Raw genomic sequence first — 9834 nt, 5'->3', positions numbered from 1 at the left:
TTGAGGCCATTATGCTACGTGAAATAAGCCAGTCCCTAAAGGACCAACGCCGGAGGACCCCACTTGGGAGGGACGGAGAGTACTCCAATTCACAGAGGTGGAAGGAGCTGCTGGGTGCCGGGGCTGGGGAAGGGGAATGGGGGCTTAGGGTCTCGTGGGTAGAGGTTCAGTTTGGGATGATGACAAAGTTATGGCAATGGATGGAAGTGGCAGGTGCAGAGGAGTGAATAAACTTATTGCCACTGAATTGTACCCTGAAATGTGCTTAACAGTATCAGTTGTATGTCCATTACACCACAATATGAAAGTAGTGAGTCAGGAGGATGGGGCCATCGCAGGTCCCTAGAGGGCTCAAGAGCAAGGAGCCTGTATCTTAGTTCTCGCTCTCACGCTCTGCCCCTTGTTGGGGGACTGAGCTCAGTAAGTGCTTGCTAAGACACAGTGCAGGCAGCTGGTCCAGAGAAAGTGCACAAGTGCAAACCCACTGGTGGGCACTGAGGAATCCCAAGGGGATGTGCATCCAGACGGAGCGAGTGCCCACATTTCCAAAAACACCAGCACAGAAATAGCCATTTAAAACCAAGGTGGGAACCATAAGTAACTGAGAAGGCTCTATGCTCCCGGAGGCCAAGCTAGCAGCCACAGCCAAGGCCTCTAGTGGTCAGGGGACTGGGGGTCTGAGAGGTGGCTCAGTGCACCCCTGACCCAGAAGCCCCACGGCTGCAGTGAGGTGTTAAGGACTGGGAGCGAAGACCCAGCCAGGGCCCATTCTGGCTCCATGGCTGCTATAGGACTGCTCCCAGCCCCACCAGGTGGTGTCTGTTTAGAACCAGGGAGAAAAACCTTTTCCCCCACTTGTCCTTTTTAAAGATGGTTGCTCAGCATTGACACAGAAAAACCTCTGACATAAAACTGGAGCCTTTCACAGCTGCAAATGACCCAAAAGTGATCAAAATGCACCAATCACAAAGAGAAGAACTTGTGCCCCCAGGCAGGCCTCCTGTGTGCTGGTGCAGTGGGGGCCCTGGACATGCCTGTGCGGGCAGTGGTAGAGGCTCCACAGTCTCCCTCAAGGGGACAGAAGTAGGAAACTGCTCTGACGGCTCCACTCAAGGCAACACCCCCGATGGAGACGGGGGCAGCACCTCATGAGTTCCAGATGTAGTGGTGATTCTTGGGCACAGCCACTAATCTCAGCTTCTTCATGACCCAGGGCTTGTGGGTCCCACAGGTCCTCTGGGGACCACCCCTCATTCGTTCTGGATGTCCTGGTGATTCCTGGGCATGGCCACGAATCTCAGCTTCTTCATGATGGGAGGGCAGCCCAGGAGCTGCGGGTCCCGCAGATACTCCAGGGACAGCACCTTGGGGGATTTATGGTCCAGGAGGCACCTGTTCAGGTGGCTCTCATCGTGCCACACAGCCTCGATTTCATTGGTCTGGTCAACCCCTATCGCCTGGTGACAGGCCAAGGTCAGTCGGTGAACCTCCGCCACCAACCCCCCCAAAAAAGGCTCCCAAGTAGTAAAAGTTGCCCTGGTCCCTGGGGATGTGCACTTGGGACTTGCCCACATGTGCACACACCAGGTAGTCCATCTCATGAAGGAAGCTCTGCTTACAGAAGTGGCTGATCATTGCCATGCCCTGCATGGACACATCCTCCCAGTACCTCCCAGCCGGGTGCTGGGGACCTGGAGGACCATCACCCTCTGGCCCTCCCAGAGGGGTACACAGGGCCCAGCAGCCGGCTGGTCAGTGAAGACGTAATAGATGACCCTGTGTCCCACCATGACATGCCCTCTGCAGGAACAACTCCAGGGAGACCACATACCTACAGGGACAGGGGACAGAGCTGGAGGAGGGTCACTGTCAGAGGCTGGCAGCAGGACCCCAAAATTTGGGCTGTGTACATGTGCACCTTCTTCAAGGGGGCAGGCCCTGGGCTGCTTTAAGCAACTGCCACTCTCCTGGTCTGTCCTGAGTGAGTCTGCTGGCAGGGTCTCCCTAACTTCTGCTCCTAGAGATGGGGGCCATCAGCACCCCATCGTACAAAGGGGAGCCTGAGTCTTCAGAGGCTGGAAACTTCCCCCCCGGCATGCTGGAGCCAGGAACTCTCCTGTGCTGAGCTCCCGGGCGAACCATACAGGTGCCCTCCCCTGGCCGACCCTCTGCAGGTCCTGTCCCCACCTGTCAGGCGTTAAGCACCTTCAGGCACAGCCCTTGTTTCTATGCCCTACAGACGGGTAGAACAAGCAGGGCTGTCCACCTGCCCCACTTTGCTTTGAGTGGGCTGTTGCTGGCCCCCACAGAGCTGTCTCCACCCCCTGTAGGGTCCTCCCTGGAAGGCTACTCGGCATCTTGCTGACAAGGTCCTCACTAAACCACTGGTATTCCTAGGAGGGGTCACCCTTGAACTGCCCCAGATCAGGAATCAAGTCCCGTATGTGGGCATGGAAGGGGACAGAGGACCTCTGTAAGAAGAGGGCGCTAGCCTTGAACCCAAGAATATAAGCTTCTGGGTCCAGGTCTACATCTCCCCAGACCCAAGATGTTGGAAGTCTTGTCCAACTGCCTCATATGGCTGGTCCCCTTTTGAGGGGGCTACCTGCTCCCCACTGTGGGGACAGTAGCTTCGCTATTGTCAGGTAGGTGTGATGAGACTCTCTGAGACTGATGATTTTGTGCACTACTTCCCTGTTTCTACCTCATAACTGTCAGGTTAGTAAGTAGCTCACGCGGAGGAGGACATAAAATAGAGGACAAGCAAACACACCCAGCTGACAGGATTCAGGTCCCCGGGGGAGAAGTCCAAGCCCAGCCAATGGGAGAACAAGCCAGACATGAAGCAGGGGGAGAAAAGAGTGCACTGGCAGAGGGCACAACACATGCCCATGTGGCACAACACACTCTTTGGCAGAACACAAGCGGACGGCGGCAAGAGAGAGAGCAGAGGCTGGAGAGAAGGGAAGTTGGGGAGCAGACCACAGAGAGGCTCAGAGGTTATGTTCCGAAAATATCACTCTGGTTACCAGAGGAGAATGGGCTTTCAACAGCAGAGGATAGGGAAACCCTATCCCTAACCAAACACTGACCAAACCATAACCCTAACCTCTAAACCTTAACCCCTAACCCTAACCCCACCCCTAACCCTTAACCCTACCCCTAACCCGTAAATTTACCCCTAATCCCTAACCCCACCCCTAGCCCTAACTCCTACCCTTGGAGCTTCTTAAGGAACCAAAAAAAAAAAAAAAAAGATTGGAGCTAGTTACCAAATTCACCAATGTTACAGGAGAAAAAAAAAAAAATCACAAAACACACAAAAATCCCTCTTACTTGTATACCCTAGCAATGAATTATCCAAAAAGCAATTTAGGAAAATAATTCCTTTTTAGGTAACATCAACATTAATAAAATAGTTAGGAATAGATGTAATCAAGGTGTAAAACTTGTACACCGAATATTGTAAAACATTTCTGAAAGACATTAAAGGAACCCCTCAAAAATGTGAAGACAATCCATGGTGATGAAAGATGTTCAGTCATAAGATAGCAGTAGTATATAACGCAATGTGCAATTTCAGTGTGCTTCCTAGGAAAATTCAGAGGCGTCTTGGAAGAAACACACAAGCCAATCCTAACCGTTATATGGAAAATCAAGGGAATCACAAAATAGCCAAAACAATCTTGAAAAAGAAAATCAAAGGTGGAAGCTCATACTTCCCAATTTCAAATCTTAACACAAAGCATCATTTAATAAAACATTGTGGTACTCCCATAGATACACATAAAGATCAGTGTGATTTATTTGAGAGCCCAGAAATAAACCCCTTCCTCTATGGTCCACTGAACTCTGTCAGTGGACAGGGTGGACAACATCACATTGGGGAAAGAATGGTCTTTTCCACAAGTGGTACTAGACAACTGGCTATCCACATGCAGAGGAAAAGAATTGGACCCTTACCACACACCACATAAAACATTAACTCAAAATTAATTAAAGGCTTAAATGTAAGAGGTAAAATTATAAACTCTAAAAGAAATAAATGGGAATAAATATTCATGACTTTGGATTTAGCAGTGCTCTTAGATTTGACACCAAAACACAGCAAAGAAAGAAAAAATAGAGAAATTGAATTTCCTTAAAATTAGAAACCTTTGTGCATCAAAAGATGCTGTCCTGAAAGTGAAAAGCCGGTCCCCCAAAGTGGAAAATATTTGCACATTGTTTGTCTGATAAAATCTGTTATCCAGAATATATAAAGAGCGTTTACCACTTATCAATAAACGACAACCCAATTTAAAAAATGGGTGAAGGATTTGGATAGACCTTTAATGATCAGTAACACATGAAAACATGTTAAATGTGATTAGTCATTATGAAACACAGATTTAAAGTGCAGTGACATACCCTTTTACACAAGAACCCCTATAATCAAGAAAACTGAGAATAACAAATCTTGGCAAGGATGTTAAGAAACGGGGCGCCTGGGTGGCTCAGTTGGCTAAGCGACTGCCTTCGGCTCAGGTCAGGATCCTGGAGTCCCGGGATCGAGTCCCGCATCGGGCTCCCTGCTCAGCGGGGAGCCTGCTTCTCCCTCGGACCCTCCCCCCCTCTCACGTGCTTTCCCTCTCTCTCATTCTGTCTGTCTCAAATAGATAAATAAAATCTTTAAAAAAAAATTTAAAAAAAGGATGTTAAGAAACTGGAACATTTAACCTTACTTGTGGAAATGCAAAATGGTGCTGCAGCCTATGTGTAAAATACTTTGCATTTCCTCAGAAGGATAAAAATAGAATTGTCGTACAGTTCAACCATTCTACTCCTAGATATATACCTGAAATAGCTGAAAACAGTTGTTCAAAGAAAACCAACAACGTGTACACAAATATTCATAGCATTTTTCACAATAACCCAAAGGGGGAAGCCACCCACCTGTCCGCTCCCGAACTCCCAGCTGCGTGATGAAGGAACAAGAGACAAAGCACGGAGCCGCCGCGGGAGCAAACGCAGACGCGCGGGCCGCGGAGCGAATCCGAACCCAGAAACGGGCGACCCGACAGCCGCGCGCACAGCGCCGCGCGGGACCCCGCGTCACCGCACACAAGGCCACGGAACCGCGGCGTCTACACAGCGCGCCGTTCCTCCGCGGGGTCCGCTCAGGCGGCTTCCCCTCACCTTCTCCTCCCGCTGCGGGTCCTGTGAGCACGGACCCCCTCGGCTGTCCCCGCTCACCTTCTCCTCACCTTCTCGCGCGGCGGATCCCAAGGAGGCCGGCGCTCCTGTCCGTGTGGACGCGGCCCCACGTCCTCCACAGCGAGTCCTGTCGGTGTGGACGCAGCCCATGTCCTCCCCACATCTTCACAGAGGGTCCTGAGCAGAATGGGTTCCTGTCGGTGTGGACGCAGCCCATGTCCTCCCCACATCTTCACAGAGGGTCCTGAGGAGGACAGGCTCCTGTCCGTGTGGACGCGGCCCCACGTCCTCCACAGCGAGTCCTGTCGGTGTGGACGCAGCCCATGTCCTCCCCACATCTTCACAGAGGGTCCTGAGGAGGACAGGCTCCTGTCCGTGTGGACGCGGCCCCACGTCCTCCACAGCGAGTCCTGTCGGTGTGGATGCAGCCCATGTCCTCCCCAGGCCTCCACAGAGTGTCCTGAGCAGAATGGGTTCCTGTCCGTGTGGACGCGGCCCCACGTCCTCCCGAAGCCTCCACAGCCCGTCCTGAGAAGGCCGAGATCCTCAGCATGCACGCGGCCCCAGGTCCTCCCAAAGTGTCCACAGAGGGTCCTCAGGAGGCTGGGCTCCTGTTAGCGTGGACGCGGACCCACGTCCTCCAGAAGTGTCCACAATGGGGGCGGCTCCAATTACTACGGACCGATAAGGCCTCTGCGGAGCACGCATGCCCTGCCCCGGTCAGGGAGCTGTGCTCGGGCGCCCCCTGCGGGCGGCGCAGGTAGTGCAGGAGGCAGTGCCGGATGTGGCGCGCTCAGTTTCATGGATGCACGAGTCCCCTTCCCAGATCCCGCTGAATCTAATACACCTTGGAAATTTCTAACTGAACTGGAGTACAATACCCCGGCTTCTCCCGAAATACCTAAGGAACAATGAATTGGAAACCATATGATAGGAAATGAAATGTAGACAAAACCTTTACAAGTTCCACCAAAATTCCCTCAAAATTGTACATAAATTTAAAATATACAACTATCAAAATATCAAAAAGAAATCATAAAAGAGAATGTACATTTTTGGTGATGAATTTTTCTGCTTAAGATTTGTTTATTTATTGGTCAGAGAAAGAGAGAGCGCAAGCAGGGGGAGGGGCAGAGGGAGAAGCAGGCTCCCCACTGAGCAAGGAGCCTGATGCCAGCCTCAGTCCCAGGACCCTGGGATCATGACCTGAGCCGAAGGCAGATGCTTAACGGACTGAGCCACCCAGGCACCCTGGTGTTGAGTTTTAAAACACAGCACCAAACATTGATCCAGAAAAGAAAAAAATTGATAATGTGAACTTTATAAAATTAAAACTTCTACTCTGTGAAAGACCTTGCTCAGAGAACAAAAAGACAACCCAAAAACTGAGAAAAATTTTTGCAAAACACACATCTGATAAAGGATCTATATTCAAAATATACATAAAAACTGTCAGAACTCAACAGTAAGAATACAAATAACCTAATTAACAATGGGTAAATATCTGAACAGATACCTGGACAAAGAAGATGTACAGATAATAAATAAGCATACAAAAATATGCTCTACATCCTCTATCATTAGGAAGTTACCAATTTAATCAAAAGTGAGATAGTGTAGCCACCTATTAGAAATGCTAAATTCCAGAAAATGAGGATACCAGTTGCTGAAGGGTGAGGAATGACAGGAACACTTCTTCATGCTGGGGATACATGTATGGCCATTTGGAAAACAGTTTGGCAGATTTTCCAAGGCTAAATAAATCTCACCAGAATATCCAACAATCACACTTGTAGTAGTTAGACAACTGCTTTGAAAAACTGTTTCCACACAAAAACTAGCATGCAATTATGCACAGTAGCTCTATTCATCATAGCTAAAAACTTGAAGAAATCGGGGTGTCCTTCAATAGATGAATCCCATAAGCAAACCACGGTGCATCCAAGTGAAGCGTGCCAGGAAGGCCCCATCAATCTGCAAGAAGGGTGCACATGGGGACTGCTGGGCGCCAGCACCCAGTCCTGTATAAATCCATACATGTCTGCTGAGTGCTCTCCTGGGTCAGGGTTGTGCTGGCACCTGGAGCTGCCCAGGTAGAATGGGGCCAGCAGCACTCTTTCCAGATGGGAAAGTGGAAAGAACAATACATGACCTCCGACACCCTCCACAACCCTTGACAGGGGTTGGGTTGGATTTGGGGTCAGGGAGCTGGGCTCAGTGACCAGGTAGACATTTCACTCTTCTATTAGAGCCCAGGACTGAAGGGTAGAAAAACAAGTCTTCAGGTCAATCCTGGACTCATGTGTGACCCTAGGCAAGTCCTGTCCACCGTGGAGGCCCAGGGAGATAGAGGAGGGGAAGAGGTCCAGTTATGTTTAAACTTAACCCTGACCCTGACCCCAAACCCCTAACCCCAGACCCTGACCCTAAGCCCAAACCCAAACCTACACCTTATTTCCCAACCACATACCAGAACCATCTGATCTTCACTATTCTACTATGCCATAAGCCGAGCATGTAGCCTTTGTAATAATGTGTAATTGTGACAAGCGGTCTTATTTTTCTCTGCCTGTGGGAGATACCTAGTTCTTGGGTGTGGACCTTTATGCCCCCTTCTTTCTACCTTCAATTCAAACCTCAGGTGACCTATATTCAACAGTTCTCAGGACAATAATCTAGATGTTTTGAGATCTTGTTTATTTTTTAGTGTTCCTTCTTTATATTAAATGTAATTTAAAAATTATTGCAAATTTGATTTCTGAATTTATATGCAAATATTAATAATTCTGTTTATTTAAAAAACTAAATATGACATATAAAAGTATATGTCACAATTTAATAAACACACATATTTTATCACCTTGCTTAGGATTAGGGTTACCTTACACCAAAAAGTAACCACTATTCTTTTGGGGGTTTACTGATTTCTGTAATTTATGAATAATAATGTTTCCTATGTTACAAACCATTCTACATTTACATGTTATTATTTTATAAAATTTAAAAACTTACAGACATGACATCATAATCTAAACCTTATATCTGATGTCTAAAATGTTTCATAATTTGACAATAACTTAATTACAGCTCTTTGGATTGTTAACTCAGTTCAATGGGGACTATAAATGTAATTCATGTCACTGATAAGCATGTTAAGTATATTCATACAAATGACTCCTGTGGTGCAGAAGAATGCTAAGGAATGTTCCTATGATGAATGAATTTTCTTTAAGAAAAGAAAATTCTGATTCTTGTTTTCATGAAATTTATTCTGGAAATTCTATTTTCACTTTTAATGAGAAGGAAAGAACAGATGATTGGGTAACATGATGAAAAAAGGTCACTAAGGGGCGCCTGGGTGGCTCAGTCGGTTAAGCGACTGCCTTCGGCTCAGGTCATGATCCTGGAGTCCTGGGATCGAGTCCCACATCAGGCTCCCTGCTCGGCAGGGAGTCTGCTTCTCCCTCTGACCCTCCCCCCTCTCATGTGCTCTCTTTCCATTTCTCATTGTCGCTCTCTCAAATAAATAAATAAAAATCTTTAAAAAAAAAGAAAAAGAAAAAGAAAAAAGGTCACTAAATTTCTCCAGTTGCTGCTTTTTCTTACTTGTATAAAATAAACAAACATTAAGAAAGGTGTTGGTCCAGTAAAAGAAAACAAAGTAGCTCACCAATATGAGAACAACATGGGTAGCTTTGTTTTCAAGAGGGCATGATGAAGACTGGATGGCACTGTGAACATTCTGAGCTGTTTTGTGGTGTCTGTAAAGTATATTCACCATGTAGATACTATTACATGTCATCAGGGAGAGAAAGAACAAATCTCGAATGAATACCATACTTAGAAATATTGGTGTTATCTGGCTATCAAATGCCTTGTTTTTTACGATAAGCACTATAACACCCAAGTCCATCACCAGTGGTATTCCTGTTGGCCACAGTTTGTAAAACAACCACAGAATAGGTGGCCATGTTGATCATCCAGAAGTAAAGTAAAGAGGGTTGAATGAATGTAGAAATTCTGTATCTGAGCCAGGCTCATTTAGGATTACTTGGAGTAATAGTCACTGCCTGAAATGTACTCTGGAGGGCAGTTGTGCACAGAGAAATACTCTGGGTAACTCTGAATATAGAGCACTATTTTACATCCAGTATCGCCCATCTCCAGCCTAATTCCAAAGGATGACATTATATTTGGAATCCCTCTGAATATAAGTGTCAGGGCATTAGCCAAAGTTAAGTGGGCAAGAATCATATCTACAGGCTTCTTTTTATGAGGAAGAATTAAGAAGGTATACATATATAATGTAAAAAACAAAGAATTCCCCATGAAACCAATACAAGTTAGAAAGCTGAGGAAGATCCCAAAAAGTATGTCACTGGAAATCATTGTCTTTCAGTCTCTCTTAGATCCTTAAACCAAGTCCAGGACATCCTATAGACAAATAATTTGATTATGAATGTAAATATTAAAAGTAATTGAGAGCGAAGAGTGAGTTTCAGGAAGTCTTCCTGCAGATTCAGCAAATACACAGCTATACCAGACCAAGGAATCATCGAGATTCTTACTGAACAGAACTGTTAAGGAACAGAATGCAATGTTTATGAAGACAGAGAATATCATGTGTTCTGTGAAAAT

The 9834-nt window shown here is 46.9% G+C and overlaps 2 pseudogenes; both read right to left on the bottom strand.

Annotated features, from left to right (window-relative positions):
- Positions 1 to 1250: 1250 nt before the first annotated feature.
- LOC118356093 lies at positions 1251 to 1790 on the bottom strand (annotated as a pseudogene).
- A 6634-nt stretch (positions 1791 to 8424) lies between these two features.
- Positions 8425 to 9585, bottom strand: LOC113917689 (annotated as a pseudogene).
- Between the last annotated feature and the right edge of the window lie 249 nt (positions 9586 to 9834).

Source organism: Zalophus californianus, chromosome 1 (assembly GCF_009762305.2).
Source record: "Zalophus californianus isolate mZalCal1 chromosome 1, mZalCal1.pri.v2, whole genome shotgun sequence".
Classification (NCBI taxonomy): Eukaryota; Metazoa; Chordata; class Mammalia; order Carnivora; family Otariidae; genus Zalophus; species Zalophus californianus.
Note: the sequence above shows the minus strand (reverse complement) of the source record. Positions and strands in the feature narration are given on the sequence as shown.